At 40.8% G+C, this 21,231-nt stretch overlaps 1 protein-coding gene across 3 annotated transcripts in view; it reads left to right on the top strand.

Moving 5' to 3' along the window:
* NUP93 (nucleoporin 93) overlaps positions 1-21,231 on the top strand; it is a 105,091-nt gene that overhangs the window by 35,549 nt on the left and 48,311 nt on the right. Inside the window, exon 1 of one of the 3 annotated variants that reach the window (XM_086689392.1) lies at positions 18,371-18,769. The exons of 1 other annotated variant lie outside the window; for it this stretch is intronic. The gene's annotated coding sequence lies outside the window, so the exon portion shown is untranslated. Of the gene's footprint in view, positions 1-18,370; positions 18,770-20,375; positions 20,398-21,231 lie in introns of those variants that run through there. One more of the 3 variants, XM_086689393.1, reaches the window with a different exon arrangement.

Genomic DNA, 21,231 nt, shown 5'->3' with positions numbered 1-21,231 from the left:
TCCCGCTTTCTTGCTGGACAAGAGAGAACTCCAGACTCAGAGTCTGCAGTGGTAGCCAGTGGTAGCACACTGCAGTAGAAGGAGCTGTCTTATGTGTGTGCATGCATGCATGTGTGGGTATGTGTGTGCATGTGAATATTTGGACTTCAGCCACCTGTCTTTAGCCTAGAGTAGTGCCTCTGAAATGTCCGAGGCCTCACTTGTGAGGCTCTCCTCATGTGCACCTCTTTCGCGGCCTTCTCAGATCTCTCCCCACAGCCTACAAATGCAGTGTGTCCATTTTATTGCCTAGGAAAAAAACCAAAACTTTCCAAATGTTTCCCCACAAAGTAAACAGAAATTGAGCTTATGTTCGAATTAATTTAGCAGTCCATTTGGATCTTACATAAGTGATTCTTATCTATTCAGATCCTTCTACCAAAAAACAAAAAAACAAAAAAAACCCAAAACACAAAAACCCAAAAAAACAAAAGCAGAAAGAAGGATCCTGTACGGAAGTTCTTCATAATCTGTGTAAATTTCCAGATGGAAATCTGTCCTGCCCTGTATGAGTAAAGAGAAAATGAAGTCTTAAATGGTGGATAAAATAACTGTATCAAAATTGGAGCCAGAGAAACTGATTTATCAATTACAAGGCTAATGATGCAATAATAATTCACTTGTCAGACACTTGTCTTGCCTACCACATTGCATCCATAATAAAATATTCATTGTTTCCTTCCTTTTTCTGCCCTTGGCCTTGGCAATGTAGAGTATGCTCAGACCACTCTTAGCTTATGTTTTATTTATTTATTTATTTATTTTTTTAAATTTTTTTTTCAACGTTTATTTATTTTTTTGGGACAGAGAGAGACAGAGCATGAACGGGGGAGGGGCAGAGAGAGAGGGAGACACAGAATCGGAAACAGGCTCCAGGCTCTGAGCCATCAGCCCAGAGCCTGACGCGGGGCTCGAACTCACGGACCACGAGATCGTGACCTGGCTGAAGTCAGACGCTTAACCGACTGCGCCACCCAGGCGCCCCTCTTAGCTTATGTTTTAAATAATCAGAAGACACTAAATAGCTTTAGTAAGTATAAAAATGAATCACTGCTTGTGTAACCCATTATCACCTAAATTGTTATTTTCCCGGTTTATCTTTTAATTTTATATCTTCGGAATTAAGAGACTGCTGCTAAAATGGAGCTATATATAACAGCTAAGCAGAAAAGTGGTTGTGTTGCTTACTAATTGTGTGTTTGTAGTACTGGCAAGTTGTTAGTGGGGAATTGGTTCCAGAAATCCTGTGGCAGTTTGTTTTGTTGGAAAGAGGGTCAGACTTGCCTAGAGTGATTAGTGTGCTAATAGCAGCTCTTCAGGAATATTACTGGCAAAATATTAATATTGAGGAAGAAGTGTGGTAAGCTTTCCCTCGCTTAAGCCAACTGCGGGAAGGTGCAGTCTGAAGGGATGAACGATATCTGAACTCTGGGATTATTTTTAAGTAGCCCTTTTCATTTGTTTCTAGAAATTGAAACTACTGAGCATGCATACCGAGGACAGGTCTGACCAGAGCTGCTTTCGTAAATTTAAGGAAGAGATGGGGTTCGTTCATTAAGAGTTGCATCTGTTTGCATGCTGATAATTTGTGTAATAGTCCTGAGAAATGTTTTAAGTGGGCAAAATATACCTAGCTCCCCTGTTGTTTCAGCTGTTAGTATGCCTGAGCAGGCTTTTCTGTGGTGGTGATCTAGCCCACATTGGATGATTAGAATTTTTGAATTGATGGCACCCTGAAGGAATGAGATCTTGCTCTTTAATTGTTCTCACGTAATATAAAAATATAAGAGAATCTAAGAGCGTGAAGGTTTTTAGTTAAGCATTTGTCTTTATTGACCTATTTGCTTACATTTCTCTTGCCCCTAAAAGAGTCAGTGGGAAGTTGATGGTAACCTTTCTTTTGAGTTTTTAGAGGACTTTAATGGATATTTGAATCTTGCCCTTTTGGAGCTTTGTAACAGCTGCTTATCCTGGACTTAAATCAAACAACCTATAGTTAATGTCTTGGGTTCACACTAGCTAATGAATCCAATTCTCATGGGATCCAAAGCCCTGCTAGCTGGAGAGAAACCTTTTCCTGGAACAAACACCAGGTACGTTTTAGGCCAGCATTCAGTTGCAGTGGCCAAACTGCATATGGAAAAGACCTCCATTTCACTGTGCCTCAGCTTCTTGTTCAGGGTGGTCATGGTGCCAGGCTTTGTCTCTTGTGTGAACACTGCAGTGTCCGCGTCACTCCCACTTAACAAACATATTTGCTATTCCTTGTTGCTAAATCCTGACCCAGGGTAAATCTCAGAGCTGGTAAAAACCAGTAAACATGTGAAAAAGAAAAAAAATAGTGTCTTCCCAGAAGCCGGTTAATATGCCATCCTGTTTTGTGTTTGTAATTAGGTATTCTGATCCTGATTACTGGGGTAAGTACTGAAATGATTTAATTTTTCTGCCTGTCTGTGATAAGGGAAAAGGTAGGCATTGTGGTCTGGTGGAAAGTATGCAATTACATTAAAGTATCCTGTGAATGGAATTAAAAATGGTAACTTTGGAATAAAAATGGGTGTTAAAGGCGTCGTCTGTGGAAAATGTGAAAAACTGCTTTTATGTGAGCCAAGGATATAAGATTTCAGCCTTTTTACTTATCCATTCACACTTACTCCTGAATGCAGGGCTTTCAGAACAAGCAAGTAAATGGATGCTGAATGCGTTCTGAGCAAGCAGGAAATGACAGGCTTCTTTGTCTTCTCAGAGGTTTCTTATATCCTGTAGTGAGCCAGGGAATATCAATTACCAACTAAAGAAGAAAGAAGTTGGAATGGTTCTGTAGAAGTGTTTTAGAAGAAGCCCATGGCTAAAATATTTATCTAAGAATTTAATAGAGCACTTCAAATATTGGCCAGGCCCTGGTGCCTTTGAACCAGAGTTGAGTCATCCCCTCCCTCCTTCATGAGCTGTCTCTTAACCTGCCGATATCTATTGATTCCCCAGCACTGTGGAGACGGGGAGCATATATTGTCATCTTCAGTCTGGTGTCTTTAAAAGTTGCTTGGTTTCAGGAACCAGAAATGGGCATGTCTTTTCATCTGCTGACCTGTTTGATACTGGAGTGAGTGTAATTTAAATGGGAGTTAAAACCTCATTGAATATCGAACACATTACTGTAGACCAGTCCGTCGTTCTCAAATGGCAGCCCTTGACCCTGTGTATCACTTTGATCCGCTTCCTGCGGCACCCTGTGATCTCTTACTTCCGTTTTGGATTGTTCGATCTGAAGCTTTCCAGGCCAGTAGCCTGATGTGGCTCCTTCCATTGTTATCAGTTGCAAAGTGTGGTTCTTCGGTTACAAAACTCTGGGGTCCAGGTTCCTACTGTATCCACTAAAAATCCACATTCTGTGAAGGAAGTGAGAGGGAGCTCAGACAGGGGAGACCCCTGGTTTTGCTTCTTTTTGTTTGTTTGTCGGGGACCAGGAACAGATGAAGCTGGGAGAAAGTCTGGGCAACATCCTTCACGGACAAGACCTGTATTAGAATTTCTTTTGCTGCAGAGCTCTCAGAACTAGTATGTATTGCTTTCTTTTTAAGCTTTTCCCCCGTTTCACAGATGCTTGGCTTCCATCTTGTACTTCAGATATGGAGAGGTTCAGTGAGCCCCTCAAGCTCAGGTTGCTGGCAGCCGAGCCGAGACTAAGGCCCTCAGTTCTGACAGCCCCAGGTCTGCAACGCTAACGACGCCACTTTAATTATCTTGGAGGACGGAAGGGCGAGGCCTTGCCTCTCACCGTGGAGTGGCTGTGAGGCTGAGATGCCATCAGCCAAATCCTGCCTGTGCTTTTGAGAGAACCGCAGCCCTGGAAGCACTGCCCAGAGGCTGCTGCGCGGGGCTGGGCGTGACACGGCTTCCAAGAACTTGTACAGAAAGAAGCCTGGTCATATGGAACATATTTACAACCAGCACCAGGCAATTCATTTAATTTATAAAACAAAGGGGAGGATTAGGCCAGCAGAATGCAAGTGGGAGGGTGGATTTACTGACTGATTTTTAGTATTACTACCTGATTTGGTCTCTTTCTTTGAGTGACATGAGCAGGATATGAGGGAGAGTTTCCTCTACTCCTCCCTTTTCTTAAAAAAAAAAAAAAAGTAAATTTGTGTATTTTAAAATGCTGTCACTATCTTAGGGACAGGCTGAAATGGCCATGAAGGTTATGATGTGCTTGATTTGTTCAAGGTACCAAAATAATCTGGTGTGGTATTATCTGGGAGCACTTTGTCTTCTGCCAGGTTTTCTCTTATCCACGGTGCATATCAGTCTCCCATATTGTATCAGATAGGACCAGCGCAGGACCTGGGGATCCTTGGTTCATGGGCATTCACAGTAGCACTTAGTTCTGTGACGGGGTCCCAAACTGTCCCAGAGGTCTTCACGGCGAAGAAGTATAGTGGTTGGTGTTTTTCTTTTGGAAGGTGTTTACTGAATCGGTGCCTCCCAAATGAGTTTGTCTTAGGCTGAGAGATGCTCTTAGAAAAATACAGTACAAATGAATTACTAGGAGAAAAAAAATGAAATAAAAGACATGCAAAGGATAAGCCTTAGTTTTTCTAATTAAATTCAGTAGACATAAAATTGCTCCATCAGCTTGCTATAAAAGTTCTAAATGCTTATTCTCTGTTTTTGTACTTACCTGCTGCAGACCAGGCACCACCTATTTGGGGACTGGTGCTCCTTCAACCACACTTTGAGTAGCGCTAGTTTAAATAGTTGTATTTCCACCACCCCCCCCCCCCCAACCTATCCTCTTTCTCCCTTTCCTTCCTTACTTTTCTTCCTTTCTTTAGTTTAAGTGTTTCCTGCTGGCGTAGTGAATCAGGGCACTAAAGACAAGTTTTAATTCCTGTCTTCTGTTTTAGCCCAGCTAATATTGAGGAGGCAGAGCTAAGGTTTACTGAACATTTATTTTGTCAAGACACTATACTGGGGGGCGCCTGGGTGGTTCAGTCAGTTGAACGTGCGACTTGGTTCTGCTTCAGGTCACGATCTCAAAGTTCATGAGTTCAAGCCCCATATCAGGCTCTGTGCTGACAGTGCAGAGCCTGGTCGGGATTCTCTTTCTCCCTCTCTCTCTGCCCACCCTCTGCTTGCGGTCTCTCTTTCTCTCTCTCAAAATAAGCAAACTTCAAAAAAAAAAAAAAAAAGACACTGAACTAAACACTTCCTGGGTTTCTGGTAACTATTTCAGGCGTATACTATTGTCAGCTGCATTTCACTGATGGGGAAACCTAAGGCCTGCAAAGGCTAGATATGCCAGACTTGAACTCCCTTCTGTTGGTTTGAGTTCAGTACTATGCCCTTAGTCCCCTAGGTTTTAAATTTCATTTGTAGGTCAAAGCTGTTTGGTAAAGAAGTGAATTTTCAAGATATATTTGAAAGAGTAAAGTAGTTGAAGTATTTTAGTAGAAGTACTGCTCAGTGATTGCTCATTTAGAGCAAAATAAAGGCCAGAAAGCCCACAGTGAATGGATGTGGTGGGTATCGCACTTATTTATATATGCTTAGTAGTCAAATCATGTTGACTGAGGGACAAAGCTGGAACATGCTTTCTAAACCTTTACACAAATCCCTGCTGGTTTGGGGGTGTTGGGGGTGGTGGGGGGGGGGGGAGAAGTTTTGCAGGAAGGCCAAACCTGCTTCATCCGTTTATCTCCAGGTGCTTGCTTTTTTGCCATAGTTTTGTGCTTGCTGAGCTGTCAGTTTAATTTACTGTCTAAAGCTCAGCCTATTATTCCTTGGGTTTGCTGCCCTACAGGTATACTGTAAAAGGTTTCTGTGAAATCCTAGAGTAGCTTTTAGTTTCGAAATGCCAATGCTTTGTGCTTGTGAAAATAGGTTGTGTTCAGCTTCTTGCTTGATCATCTTTGTTTTGTTTTGCTTTGCTTCTGAAGCGGAGCTCAAGTTAGAAGAATGATGCTAGAAGCAATTTAAAGGGCACGTCCAGTTTTTTACTGTAATCCTGAACTATTGATTGTTGACTTATTTGTAGGTTTAATGCAGACCCATTTCCTTACTTAGCGTCTGACTGGCCATTAAGCTCTGGCAGTGTGCCGGAATGTTGAAATCTTGCATCTTATAATATGATTTGGCTGTCTAAGGGTATTATGTGTGTTTGGTTTTTATGGACACACACAAGGCCCTTAACTCTGTGTGTGCTCCAGAATACAGGAAAGAATTTCTCTACAGCGAAATTACTCCTGTCTAGGAGACAACACAACAGTGAGGTGACCTGGAGTCGTGTAGATTGGTGCTCTTTGGACTACCTGGCTCTTGAAAATAAATACAGACTAACACAGCGGAATCTCGAGGAGAAGGCCAAGCAGGGAGCTGAAAAGACATGGTGGTGATCCATAGTAGGGCACAGTTAGGCACTCCCGTGTAGGTAGTCCTCAGCGTGTGCCTGGTGCCACTCTCCTTGTATGAAGTCGGAATTAGAGTCTAGCCGAGGGGCTGGTAAAGTGTTCTTACTGAGGGAGCTAGGCTTAGAGAGGTTGGAGGAGAAGTAATCATTGTCTGCAAAAGACTTTTACCCTCCTCTTTCATGACCTAGACACCTCTTGACTGGAAGAGAGCGTGAAGCCCGAGGGAGTTACTAACAAGAAAACATTAAATTTGGGATTTTGAGAGTGTGAATAGGAACTGAATGGCTTTAGAGAAAATCCGGTTTTCCCCCTAATTACAAAAGTAAGACATGCTTAATTCAGAGAACTTGGAAAATGGCCCCCAAATACACTTTCTTGACTGGCTGTATTGCCCCTCCAAGTTGTCCGAACAGCCGGCATTTGGAAGTGTTGGATTGTTTTGACCAGGTAGTTGAGATTATAGAACATCAGTTTGAAGTGACAAGGAAAATTGATTTAATGGAGAGATGATGGATTAGTCCATGAAGTATGTGTTAGAGATCGGCTATAAAAGTGACCCTCATAGTTCAGAATTGGTCAATTCTTCCAAAACGACATACGGTCCTTTCCTTTATTCTGTAAAAGTAAAGCTTCCTAACGTGTGAAGGGGGATCTGAGACATGGCCGGTTTTATGAATAACTATTATGTCATTTACTACTCCCCTCAAACCATTTGAAAGAATGGTTATCTGTGACTTTGTCCTAATTTGGAAGATGTAGGGGAAAGGAACAGGCCAGGACTATTATGTGAACTTTGAGTGGTACACCATAATAACTCTTCCATTTGTGTGATACTTTGCAGTGGGCTTTGCCCATCACCGTCTTCTTTCTCGTGGTGGAATGGGTTGGATGGGTGTTGGCATTCTGTTTATTTAGAAGGAGAAGATACTGAAACCAAGATGGAGAGTTTACTTACTATGTAAAGGTAGAACTTGAACCCAGACACTTTTTAAAAATTATTTATTTATTTATTTATTTATTTATTTATTTACTTATTTATTTATTTATTTAGAGAGCACAGGCGGGAGAGGAGGAGAGACAGAGGGAGACACAGATTCCGAAGCAGGCTCCAGGCTCTGAGCTGTCAGCACAGAGCCCGATGTGGGGCTCAAACCCACCAACCGTGAGATCATGACTTGAGCTGAAGTCAGACGCTTAACTGACTGAGCCACCCAGGCACCCCTGAACCCAGACACTTCTTAATGCATTGCCCTGTGTCCTTTTTTTTTTTCTTTAAATGTTGTACTTATCCTTGAGAGATAGACACAGCATGAGTGAAGGAGGGGCAGAGTGAGAGAGGGACACAGAATCTGAGGCAGGCTCTAGGCTCTGAGCTGTCGGCACAGAGCCCGACATGGGGCTTGAACTCACAAGCCGTGAGATCATGACCTGAGCCGAAGTTGAACACTCAGCCAACTGAGTCATCCAGGTGTCCCTTGTCCTGTGTCCTTATTATTGTGCCTTGTTCAGGAAGGCATGGGATGAGGGTAAATTGCAAGTTTGTTTTTTTGTTTGTTTGTTGTTTTTGCAAAGACACTAAGCTAGGTCTTTTGTCACTGGTCATTTCTTGATGTTTTGGTCTTATCTTTCCTTTCAGACCTTTCTTTAGCTGTTTCTTTGAAGTTGCGTTTCTGTTTATTCCTTTCTGTGTGGAAGATTTGCAAGTTGACTAAATCAGTTGTAGAGACGAAAATGTTAGAAGAGTAATACCATAAACTGAATGGTGGCAGACCTCACTTTTCCCATCTGCGGTACACTTTGGAACAAAAACGATACTGATGTTTGTTGCTGCTGCTGAATAGTTTCCAAATGCCCTTTCTGTGAAGGGGCTCAGTCTCTTGAGACTTGTCATACTAGCTAGAGCCTATCAGCCTTGTTTTTACTGTCTGAGTAGGTCTTTGGTGCCAAGCAACTGCCAAGTGGCCAACTGGAACGCATGTCATATTTGAAACTTCGGGTGGATTGGACTCTCAGAATTGAGAGCCCATTAGGGGTGAGGTTTTCTGTTTTTGTTTTTGCCAGCTTTTGCTTTCTATTCTCCCTCCCTCCTGGTTTCTTTCCTCTTTAGGCTATCCTCCCTTCCATTGTTGTTGTCTGTTCTTTTTATCTTTTCTCCTCTCTTCCTTTCATTCTCACTTTGTTTCTGTCCTTTGCGTCCCACTTTCTCTGCTCCTCTCCCCCCGAACGTTTCAGACTGGCTGTCCCATCAGGAGCAGCTATTGCTAATGGGGTAGTGTACCTCCTTTTCCCCAAGCATCTATTAGCTGTGAAGTCGTGGCTGTTAGGATGGTTCCTGCAGCCTTGGAGCGTGTACGGCCACAGCTGTCTTGCAGTAGGGAGCGAGCCTGGGCCGGGTGAGAGCTGGGTGCTGTGTGAGCCTGGCCTTGCTGGCTGCCTCTACCTCACATCTCTCATTACTTCTGTTTTCAATTGCATTTGCAAACCCCCAAAGAAACGGAATTTAGTTTTATCCGTCTACTTAACTTGCTTATATTTTGCTCTTTTAACAGAGCAAGGCTGATGTTCAAGTGCATTTCCTTATATTTGGCCCTTTCCTATAGCCTCTGCTGATACTCTGCTTTTGTTTGTTTTATTTTTCGTGCCTGACTCAGTTTGATATTGAGGATATGTAAGAATTTTCTCTATGTAGCGAACTAAGGTTTTGGGTGAGGGTGTTACAACCTTTCATTCTTTTTGAGGATTGGTTTTACATTAAAGCCAGGTCCTAAGAAGAGGGAGTTATGGGGAAGAAAATGACCAAAAGAAGGAGAATATTTGAAATTCTTTCTCATGTTTCGGGAATTAAGTTATAAATTAATCTAGCTCCCAGTTTCATATGTGTTCTTCACCATTTGTTAACTATTCATCCAACTAGCTCATTTCTTGGTGGGGGAGGAGGAGTGTTAGGGAATGGGGTTTATTTTGGAGCAGCAGACATATTGCAGAGCCCTTCAAGGCATCTAAGTTTTTCACTGGGGGTTAGGAAGGGAAAGGAGCTGCAAATCTCATCTCTGTTTTTGTATTAGCTTTCTGCCTCAGGTTGGTTTTAATTTCCTACTCCATTCCTCTCATGCCCTGAATGCCTTTGGCAAACAGAAAGCCTTTGTTGGTTATTCTAAAGGGTGGTGCCCAGACTAGCAGCATCAGCATCACCACAAATTAATTAGAAATGCAGATTCTCAAGCCCCACCCCAGACCTACTAAATCCAGATTTCTGGAGGTGAGGCCCAGAATCTGTTCAATAAGCCCTCCAGTTTGAGATGGACCAAATTAAATGATGACAGAAGTCTAGTGTAGGTATATCCTGCTTCCCTGGCCATCTCTGCCAACTTTTAAACTTCATCCACCTGTGGACCAACCCTGAACTTGGAGCCTGCAAAGCAGTGTGTTTATCTTTTCAGTGTTTGAGTCCATCAAGAATTTGTAACCACCCCTGTTTGTATCTTTGTTTCATGAAGGACACAATGATCAGTAAAATATATCTGAAAAACATATATATATTAAAAACTTATGACTTCTAATTGGTCATTGATTACTTTTTCACTATGGAGGTATCGACTCTGAGACTGAGGCTGTAGCTCAAAATACACTGCCTAAAAAGCAGTCAGAGCCCAGAGGGGAATGAAGAAGAGAGGGAGACAGGAAAGGGAAGTGGAGGGATTAATAATCCCATCTTTGTTAATCATCATTATCCTCTCTGATCGCTGTGAGCGGATGTGCTGTTGCTTCTGCAGATGTTAATAATTCATGGATGGACTATGCCAAAGGGAGGCCTTAAATCTGGTCTCTCAGCAGATTAAATACACCGTCTGCCATCAGTAGGAGCCAGGAGAGATGAAAGATGGACTTGTTGTTTTTATTCATTAACCTGATTTTCTCTGCCTTTCTCTTCAGCTCCTCTCATCCTCATTTTGTTTACCTTTTCATTTGCTTCTCTATGTGCCCTCCTCCTGCATTAAGTGAGTCCTGGGGATCTTGGTTGGGTCTATTGTTAATGACATTAGATTTTACTTTTCCTTCCCTGCTAGTAACAACAGATGCCGTGAGAGAAAGCAGAGAGGCAGAATAAGTATTTCCTTGGAAATGTCTAAATCAGTCTGCATATTTGAAAAATGTATTAAAATGTGCAGCCTGTGTCTTAGAAATCATTTGAAATGGCTTCTCTTTGTTTTGAAGAGTAATTCTATAATATAGGCAGTTGAAGATACACATAACATTCTTACTCCACGTAGGTCTGGTGTCATTTCCCCATGTTATAGATGAGGAGACTGAGACATGAAGTGAATGACTTGTGTAGGGCTACCTAGAAGCCAGTTCTTAACTCCAAGACCAGTACTTTCCACTAGACTTAATTACCTCTTCCTTTTAGAAATCATATGTAGATAGCCTTGAGAGACATTTTATCAATATTTCACCATATTCATTTCGTTAGTAAGGCTTAAACAGAAATTAATTAGATTAAGTTCGAATAATACATGGGTAGCCAGCTTCATAAGGAACACTTCCGATTAAACTCTAAATGTACATTTGCCAAGAAGCACCACAGTCAGAGAAGGTTGATGACAGTTTGCACTTGTGTAAACATTTCTGGAGCTTCTGATTAACAACCCTCAGCAATTTATAGGTTAATCAATAAATATATGATAAGCACTCAACCCTGTGCATGAAGCTTTGTTAAGCACCCTAAGTGGATATGAGACAGTCCCTATCTTTAGTGGATTTTCAGTGTTTTAGGTTTGCCTGAGGGGATTTGCTTACCCGCAATGCCCCACTATCAACTTAAGCGTGCAAGATGGCAAAGTAGTAGAACTGGAAATGTTGAAGCCACCACGGTAGCTTGCTGGAGGACTTAGTGGTAGGAAGCATGTTAATAAAACTGGACCATTGTCTTTAAAATGACTTCCACCCATGTCACTGCTGGAAGGCTGGTGGAGAGAAGAATGGTATGGGAAAAGCAGATTTTAAAATCAAGCTAATTTTCATAAAAAATTTCACAATTGCAGGTCCTTTGTGTTCCTCTTGTAGAGGTGAGAGGCGTGCAGCACAGAGATGAAAACCTGACCGGGTGTTTTATAAGGCATCATAAGTTCCTGGGGCCGAGACAGGGCCACCTGTCTCGCTTGCCTTTGTTGTCTGACCTGACCTGGAGCGGTGGGGGCCTCCTCTCCCCTCGGCCGCCCCTGTTGCCTCGCCGGCATCCTGTGGGGCATCTGCTTCACATTCATTCTGCGGCTATTCTCATAAGTTTTCCCCTGGTTATTTTTTGTTTATAATTTTCTTAAGGGTTGCATCCTTGAGTGTAATTTTATTATGTCTTAATGCCACATTTTGTTTATTGCGTTGAGGAATGCCATAGTCAACTTTTTAATAGGGTTAATGAAAAAATAGAATCCTGCCTACAATTTTCCTTCATAGAAAAATTTCAGGAACTGTATTTTGTATGGCAGTGAATTTGAAACCCTGACCAGATAATGGAATGCAGGTTTTTCCTGTTTAAGTCATTGAGGATTGAATAATTTTAGTAATCCTTTTCTTTCTATTGAGGAGCCTTTTTTTTTTAATCACTTTCTGATCTTATCAGTGTTTTCCAGCTAATAGTAGAAATAGAAAATATGTGCAGAAAAAAAATTACATGAAAGTTAAAGTTTTAGTGTCTCTTATTTAAAATAATAGTAACAATATGATGAACCTTGCTTTAGTAAGCAAATCCAAACTCTGAATATCTGCATTTATAAAGGAAATCTTGGGGCAATATTTAGCTTTAGAATTCCTTCAAATAACAGCTTCCCTACTGAATTAAAAATAGAATTTGTTTAAAAGAATTCTATTTACAATCAACCTGGTAAGAAATAACATCTGTTGTGTAAAGTACATTGGTAACAAGAACTAGTAAGCTAGAAGCCCTTCTTTTGTATCCACCATTATCCCCATGTAATAACTTAAGATGCCGTGGAATCTGGGACTCAAGCACATACTCGAGCAGTTTTGCTTGGTACGGTGTCTCATAGTGCTGTGCAAAGAGTTCTGTAAACAAGAAACCCACATCCTGAACCCAGGACCTAGACCGGGTCGCTGTGTGACCTTGGCCAGAATCTGAGTTTCTCTGTCCCTTATTTTCTTAATGTGTGCCACAGGAAATAAATGATATATATATATATAAAATGTTAAATTATATATATATATATAATTTTTTGATTGAGGTAGAACTTCTTCATATAGTCTACTCGTTCTTGTCAAAATCACTTGCTTCCTCTATCTAAACACTGAGGCTGATAGATGCTGTGTGTGTGTGTGTGTGTGTGTGTGTGTGTGTGTGTGTGTGTGTGAGAGAGAGAGAGAGAGAGAGAGAGAGAGTGTGTGTGTGTTCGTGTGTGCGCGTGTGTGTGTCTATGTATGGGACAGACAGACAGTCACAGACTGATAGAAAGCTCTCCTCATTCTGAGTTTCTGAAATCTGGGACTGCAGTGAATTGCCCTGGAGGAATATTTAAGGAGAGATCCTTCCTCCTTCCACTTTAGCCTATTCCCATTAATGACTGCATTTACTGGGGAACTACTTCCTGAAAACGTGTTTGAAGTGGAAATCTTACTTCTGAAATTACGTTCACCCTGGTGTGTTAAGTTTGGGCCTGCTTCTACACCCTTCTCCCACCCTTTTTGGTTTATAGGCATACCAGAGGCAGAACTGTATTCTGGGGCAGCAGAAACTCCTTAGCTTCTCCGTGCAGAGGGAGCTTTCTTTTCCCTGTTTTTTCTTGACCCCTGGGCAGATGAGTTTGCATATGACCATCAGAACCTTAATTTGTTTTACTGCTAAATAATGACTTGCGGAAGTCAGCTGATTTCTATTGACTGCCTAAATCTAGGCCCTCACTTAAAACAATACTCAAGGTGAAATGTCATTGATAAAATTAGCAGATTGCTTTTTCATTCTCAGCTGATTTGTCAGGACAGATCAGCTGTGAATGCCACGCCACTGACTTTGGGCCAGGACCGTCTCATCTTCCCTGAACCTCCTTGGCACTAGATAGATGCAACGGAGAAGGAAGCCGACTTTGGGAATTGAATACTGTTGGTCATGATGCTTAGTCACAGAGTAGAGTTCGGTGCCTCTGCACTTTGGCCAAGAACCACCTCAGCATCCGTCTTACTACCTAAGGCTGCAGTGATCTCAGGGAGCTAAAGAGATTTGAAAGAACAAACAACAAGCAAAAGTAATATTTAGGTCCTCTTCAAGTAGTTGCCTGTATCTGCCTGGGTGGGGTCTAGTGAACACTAATACAAATCAGTGAAGTGGTTTTGTTGAGTGTCCACTACGGACAGCACTATGGTAGGCACCGATGTAATTAGAATAAACATAAATTCTGGATACTGTCCTCTGGAAGTTCATCCATCGTCTTCTACCTGGAAATTCAAGACTGACCAACATTTCTATAATAGGACCAAGCTGTCCAAGGCAGTGTAAAATGACGGACGGAATTGAATGGGAATGATAAGAGGTTCTCCATGGCTTGGGACTTCAGAGGAGAAGAGTGGGTAATGATGAATGAATTCTGGGGTATTGGGGAAGACCCCCACCCCGGAACAGACAGGATTTGAATGGGCCTTTGAAAGATTACATGGGCATAGCTTGCAGGAAGTGAAAGAGGATATGAAAATAATAGCCTGACCAAAGTCAGGGAGGTGAGAACAGAAGTTATGTGCTAAGAAATGAAATCTGTCAGGGAGGGGGTATCAGATGTGGAAGGAGTGACTGCCAAGCAGTGGAGTGTAGGCAGCACATGCTGTTGAAAGTTTTGGAGCAGGTAAATGTCAAGAAGAAGGGGAGGGGGGTGTGGAGACCCATGGAAGTTGGATTGGCCAGTGGAAAGGATACCTGCTGAGGTGGTGTTCAGAGACAATTGTAATAATCCAGGCATGGTGATGACACCAGGACCAGGTGGGTTGGTGAGAAAACGCAGAGGAAAAGATGTGTGAGAGATGCTTGGAATGAAACATCTGCCACACTTGGTGCCTGATGGGCTTAAGAAGGATGTTCAGAAATAACTTGAAGTTTGTAATGAGGAGAAGGATTGGTGCTGTCGGTCGAGGCAGAGAAGTTAGGAAGATTAACTGGTTGAGTGTTGAGATTTCATTTCAGCTTTTGATGTTCTGGCAAGACATCCCATAGAAATGCCCCTGAAACATTTAGAGATAGGATAAGAAGCACTGTTCAGAAAATAGCTCCCGACAGAATTTTCCAGAGCCTCTGGTCTAGAGGTAAGAATTGTGGCAGTAAAAATGAATGTATGGGAGGGGGAATATTTAGCACGGGGCAAGGGAACAAGGTCTCAGTGAGGAGAGAGGAGCCAGGAGGAGGTTGGTGATGGAGGGGAAGGGAAGCGGGATCCAGCTTTGCCTTAGAAGGCTAGGGGGTAGGGCACAGTAATTGCCCAACCTCACATGGCCTCTCATTCCTAACTCTTAAAAGCACTTACCCACCAGTGATATTACATTATCTTCCCAGCAGCCCAGTGAACCTGGCAGAAGGTAGAACAGAGCTCACCAGGGATCTGTCAAAGTCTGATTTCTGCATAAAGCCCTGCATATTGTCATGGTACTTTAGAGCTTTACAGTGGTTCACTTGAACGTGGTAATTTCACCTGGCGATTATTATTATAATTCTACCTGAACCACAGAATTTCAATGGCTTGCCTTTTCTGTTCTATAATCTTATTTATTAATGATAACAGGTGAAAAAAAAGAAGGAATACTAATGCCACACCTTCAACAATGTCTCATCCTTGCTGGATTTCAAGTGTAGGCCTAAGGAAATTGGCCCCCTTTTCTTCCTACTCAAATCTTTCAAATCATTTAACTATATGAAGGTCAGAGAGACTTCAGCATCTGGATGCCGTAAGTTGGATAAAGTGTTCCTACTTTTTTTCGGAAAAATCTTTGCCCTATACCTGTTTTTTGCTGAGAAGTTCTTTCATGGACTGATTGGTAGGATCTGTAGAAAGATGGATATAGAAATAACAAACTTGAAGCTTTTCTATCAGAGAGTCTCATTATAATGAATTCTAAGGAACTGTGTAAAGGCGTGCTTTGTTGGATTTTGCATAGAATACTGTTTGAGAATCCAAGCCCTCACCTGAAATTCGGAGATCTTTCAAATACACAGAGACCTAAATCCACTTTGTGGCAGTAAGCTCCATCTGTCTTTACACTTTTGGGCGTCTAGATTTTTTATGTAGTGTGTATCTGGTGTACAACTAGCTGTTGTAGTTGGGAATGGTGTGGTGCACAGAGGGTTTTGAAATGTGTCGATCCCTTTGGTCGGAAGGATCAGACATGATCTCCATTTGTATAAACAAGCCCATTTTTATCCCTTATATTAATAAATGCTGGGTTCATTAGTTGTCTACCCTTTTTATTCTAGTTTTTGGTGCTTGGGTCTATATAAACCAAAACAAAAATAAATAATAGACTACCGAATAAACATTTAGGAATTGATCACTTTATGTTCAGCTAGTGATAAAACAAGTAAAGAAGTGCCTCCTTTGTAAGGTGGCTGCTTTTCAGTGTTTTTATGATCTCCACGTACGTATTCAGGCCCCTGGGGTCTGAAGCAGGTTAGTTAACTCTTCTCTGTACCCTCTGCTCCAGGGTCCTTTGCAATCAGAATATTTCGCAATTCATCTGGTTTCCTAGATTGGAGGAAGACAGAATCCGAGCTTGTTTACAATTTATTCTAGCGTAAAGAAATATCCTGTTAATTTATTTGTTGGCCGTACTGTCGGAGAAAAATGTCTTAATAGTGACTCAGTGAGGAGGGTTTTTTTAGTAATGAAAGTGGGTTTTCTCACTCTCCTGTAGTGAACTTCAGATGTCTCCCTTGGGAATAGGTTTTAACCATCAGTAAAATGGTTTGACTTAACCACACGGGGGTTTGGGGGTTCTTTATTTTTTCTTGCCCCTTCTGTCCCCAGGCAGAGACTCCTATTGCATACCGACTGGGCTCCAATGCAGTATTTATTTGATCAGAAACAAAAGAGTTTGCTTCTTGCACCGGTTCAGAGAGAGGTCCCCCAGGATTGTCTTTTGTTCGGTAATTGGAGCATAAGCTGAGCCTGGTTAATTTCAAAGCTACCCCCAACACACGTTCCCTTCCCCCCTCCTCCCTTCCTTGTGTGGTTTCTGAGCTGCTAGTGGTACCTTGTATTGGGTCTGGAACAACAACAACAAAAGCTTGAATTGTTCAATGTTAGCTACAACTGCTGTGATACCTGCTATGGCACCTAATAGCACTGTTGGTGCAGTTAATTTTAAGTTAGGGGAAGAAACAAAACTAGAATGCTCTTCCGCTTTACAGTGCTTGTTAACGCATGCACCTCCAAATTATGCACTTGGTGCTATCACAGTGAATAAAACAAAGGAAATCACGAGTTGATTTTTATGTTAGTAGCAGAAGTTCTTTCATCGTTATGCACTGTTCAGACCCCAGTGTGTTCCTATGTTCATTCTTTTTCGGTCATGTTTTTTATAAAGGCAGAAATGTCTGCAACATCTCAACTCGGAGCATTTAATTGGCTAAAGTTCTGAAGTAAGAAGTATAAGTTAATTATATTCATTGTTTTTCTTTTAAAGCAACAAAGTCTAACTTGGTTCTGCTTCTTTAAATACCAAAATGATGACTGTAGATGAATAAGAAGCCCAGGTAGCCAAATTCTAGGTGCTAAGTAGCCAAGTTAATATTTGTATAAAAATATATTACAAAATTGGCAAATACCATGTGTCATTCTGGTTCTGCAGTATAGGTGTTGGTTTTGCAATCAACAGATTGCAATTGTAGGGTTTGTGGTTTTTGGTTTTGAAGATGGAAGGGTATTTCTCTCGATTTTTTTTTTCCTGCAATCTGCACCATGATAATGATGGTCCACTACCTGACTAGCCTGACTTTAATCATCTGATGCATGGTTCTTCGTGCAGTTTGATCTTTGCTTTTTCACAGGCTTTCTTGAAATTGCACAGTTCTTTGCTGCATTGAGTTTCTTTTAGTGACAGTGAAAAGCATATGTTAGTATTTTAATGTAGTCTTTGATTTTCAGGTTATACATTAAAACACAGAAGAAAAAAAAAATCCTGTCTGAGGAGCTCTTTTAAAAACCATTACGGTAGAATGGGAATATTCATTACTTACACATCATATATTTTTCCCTAAATGTTGTACGAAGAAGTGACAGTTGAGCCGAGCATATGTTAATAAAAGGTCTGCATTTTCCTGTGTCACTGACAGTTTCATTGGCTGTATATTCCTGAAACGCAAAATAGCCTCAGTTCTGTTCAAAGCTATAATTAATCTGAATAGTTATTTAAACAGTATTGAAATCTTTTAACTACTGAGAGGCCAAACATTTAAGATGGTGAATGTACTGTTTTGTTTGAAGGATGGTGCAGTTGATGAGGGCACGGCGATCTGAGATGCTTGTGTATGTTGGATCTACACATCCTGTAGGCTAAAATGGCAGAATCTGTCTGCTGCTGTATAAAATCTTTTAACTACCATTTATTTTAGCATCATGGCATGTGCAAATTCCTGCTGCTCAGTTAAGGGACCAGCTTCACAACTGGTGTTACAATCTGTGGCCACAGCATTGCATCACAATGCAGCAAATGCATTTTCCACATTAACCAAACATGACAGCTGAAGCGATTATTAACCATGCAAGATGTCGGAAGTCATCAAAAATTCACATCAGAGTAATTGCAGTGGCTTGGGTCGAAAAAGAAAAAGTATCATAGCATTCCTTGCCTACATGTTGTCTCTCCCCCTCTTAAATCTTAACTTGGTACAGTCCGTTAACAATAAAATACCCTTCTGTAAGCTATAAACTGTTACTCCCATCAGTTTGTGCTTTCAAACTGATAGCTGACTTCTCTGAATTTGTGTGGAGCAGCACGAAAGATGACGCTGTGCCCCTGGGGCTGCAGGACACCCTTTTTAAGGGGACCCTGCAGTCTCATTGTCTAATTGGACTCTTTAATGCTTCAGTCATATCACATTTGCAGGGTGTTCTCTTTTCCTTTTTCTTCTTTCTCTCCTCTCTCCATCTCTCTCCTCTCTCCCTTCCTCTTCCTCCCCCCCCCCCCCCAAAACACCCCCTGATTTCTGGCTGTCTGGAGTGGGAAAAACTTGAGCACTGGTTCCAACGGAGCTCATCCCACATAGAAGGTATGGAAGAGCTGCAGTGACCAACAGCATCGACTGGTCTGTAACTCCTAAAATTTGAGAGCTGCAGGTAGGATTACCTATGTTTTGTAAAGAAATTAAGATAAATGCACCCTAGTAAATAGACTGACAGCATGTTTTTGCAGTACCTTTGAAAGACGAGATCTTGGCTTGTTTAAAATTTCAAGGTAAATTCAGAAGATTTAACTCATTTGATAGAAAAAGTACTTGGTTCTCCTGAGAATTGTTCAGATTTGTGCCTTGTCATTCTAATATTTTTCTTAAAAAAATCCATTGGGTGGGGCAGAGAGGTATTTGCTTAAAGATTTAAATAGTTGGTTATTTTGGATTTTTCAGACTTCATCTTTAAGTCATAAGTAGTATGGACTTTGTAAGGTTTTTTTAAAAAGATGCATGTGAAGTGTAGAATTCTTATATGAGGTAAAATATTAAAATAGAATTTCCTTTTGATAAAACCAGATCCTTTGGGATTGTAGGTGACTGTGTGTGTGTGTGTGTGTGTGTGTGTGTGTGTGTGTGTATGTGTGTATTATGCCTTAATCATTTATATTTTGTTATAGGGAGGAAGTAATATTGGAAGTATTTGGGATTATCTCACAGGAAATGCTTTAGCATAAAGCTTTAAATAAGAATTAAATAATAACATCAAAGATATGGGTTTTTAAGTATTATCAGGTAGGCGATTTAAATTAAGGTAGTTACTTTTTCTTTCTTAAATTCATCCTCAAAAGAGTACGAGTCCTTTAAGTATATTTCACATTTTTGGTGTAGAGAATGTGATTTCAGTACATGAGATGAAAACTTCCTAAGTCATGTAAGCATTATCTGGAGGGTAATAAAATTATAAATGTTGCCTATAACACTTTTAATACCTTGATTAATATCAGAGTTGAAAATGCTTTTAATCAGCATTAAAAAGCAGCTTGCTTGTTGCCTTCCCTTACAAACAACAGAAAAAGACAGTGATGTATAGCTTTTTATCCCAAGGAATGTATTTGTATCATGGGACCTGTAGGGTCTAGACTTCTTTCTGCAGCAGGGACTTGGAAATTGCTCACCTAGTTGAGAGATTAAGCTCTCTTCAGAGGTGGGGGACTTTCTGTACTCTTAACAATAGGAAGATTTGAGGAGCTGTCAAGTGGGGAATGGAGGAGAGCTGCTCAGGGAAGGGAGAGGAACTGAGAATTTTGCTCATCTCAGCATTGGAGATCTGGATTTGCCCACGACTAAGATTCCTTTAAAACTCTGACCCAGTGCAGCATTGCAAAGAATTGATTTGTGAGATGAGACAATGAGCTGTGGTTTGCATTTTGTAAAGATGGAGGAAACCTCTAACACTGACCCTGTATGGGAGATGACTCAATTATCCGTGCCTTGGTACAATTGCAAATTATTTTCCTTTGTCTGAAGTGGGTGGATGCCAGCGCCTTCATCAGAGCTTCTTAATTTAATGTATGGAAAATGTCTCAGCCACCATTTTTAACAATTAGCTGTATCATGGTTGAGGTGAGCTGCATTCTGAAGGCAGCTGCAGGGCCATTTCATTTACATTCGGCTCTGTGGCACAAGAGCTTTGTGACTGTAAAACTCAGAAAATGAATTTGCATACTGCATAGAAGAGTTCTCTAAGAGGGTGGAGAATATTCTCAGAAAGAAAATGGAATCCTTTTGTCTACAGTAAGTATTTCTCATATACTCATATAGCGGGGAGAGATTGAAAATTTGTCTTTGGTTGAAAGGGCAAAATAGACTTTTAAATGAATGCTGCAAATATTAAAGGTGTAACAGAGGTTCTTGGGTGTATTTTTTTTATGTGTGTGTCAGAAACCAAGTGTAAGATATATATACATGTGTATGCATATATATGTTTGGAATATAGGTTCTATGAATGATTTTAACACATGTTTTCAATTCATTATTTGGTAATTTAAGTTAATGAGAGGTGTGAATCTATCACTAGTCAAAAGGTGAAAATGACACTTGGGATAAAAAAAATCCAAATATGCTATATTTAAGAGTTCAGGCATCTTTTCACGGTCTTTTACAAAGAGTTTGTTTTTCAATCCTGAAGAAAATTGCTGGATTTTAATTTAGTTTTTGTTTTGTTTTGTTTTTAGAAGAAAACCCTTCCATGTTAATGATCTGTAGTAGCTGATTGAAATATATAAGAAAAAGTGTTTTAACAAAACAAGATTTTGTCCTAAAAGATCAATAGATTGAGACTTTCACTCTCTTTAATGGGGATAATTCTTAGTGTCTTCTGTTTAATTAATAGTTGTGACTTCAAAGCTACTTGTGGAAAACTCTTGTTTGTGATTGTAAGCTTAGAGATCTTGATTCTTAAAATTAATTGGATTTGACTGGCTTATTCCTTTGTTCCTTTATGCTGTTCCTAAGAGAAGTAAGTGGATTTTAACTTCGACTTCTGTGTTTATTTTTTTTAAAGGCACTTAACCCTGAAGAATGTATAGTAAGTGTATTTTACAGTAAACTGTACCATGAAGAATTTGC

The sequence above is a fragment of the Puma concolor genome, chromosome E2 (genome assembly GCF_028749965.1).
Source record: "Puma concolor isolate L17-30 chromosome E2, mPumCon1.1.hap2, whole genome shotgun sequence".
Classification (NCBI taxonomy): Eukaryota; Metazoa; Chordata; class Mammalia; order Carnivora; family Felidae; genus Puma; species Puma concolor.
Note: the sequence above shows the minus strand (reverse complement) of the source record. Positions and strands in the feature narration are given on the sequence as shown.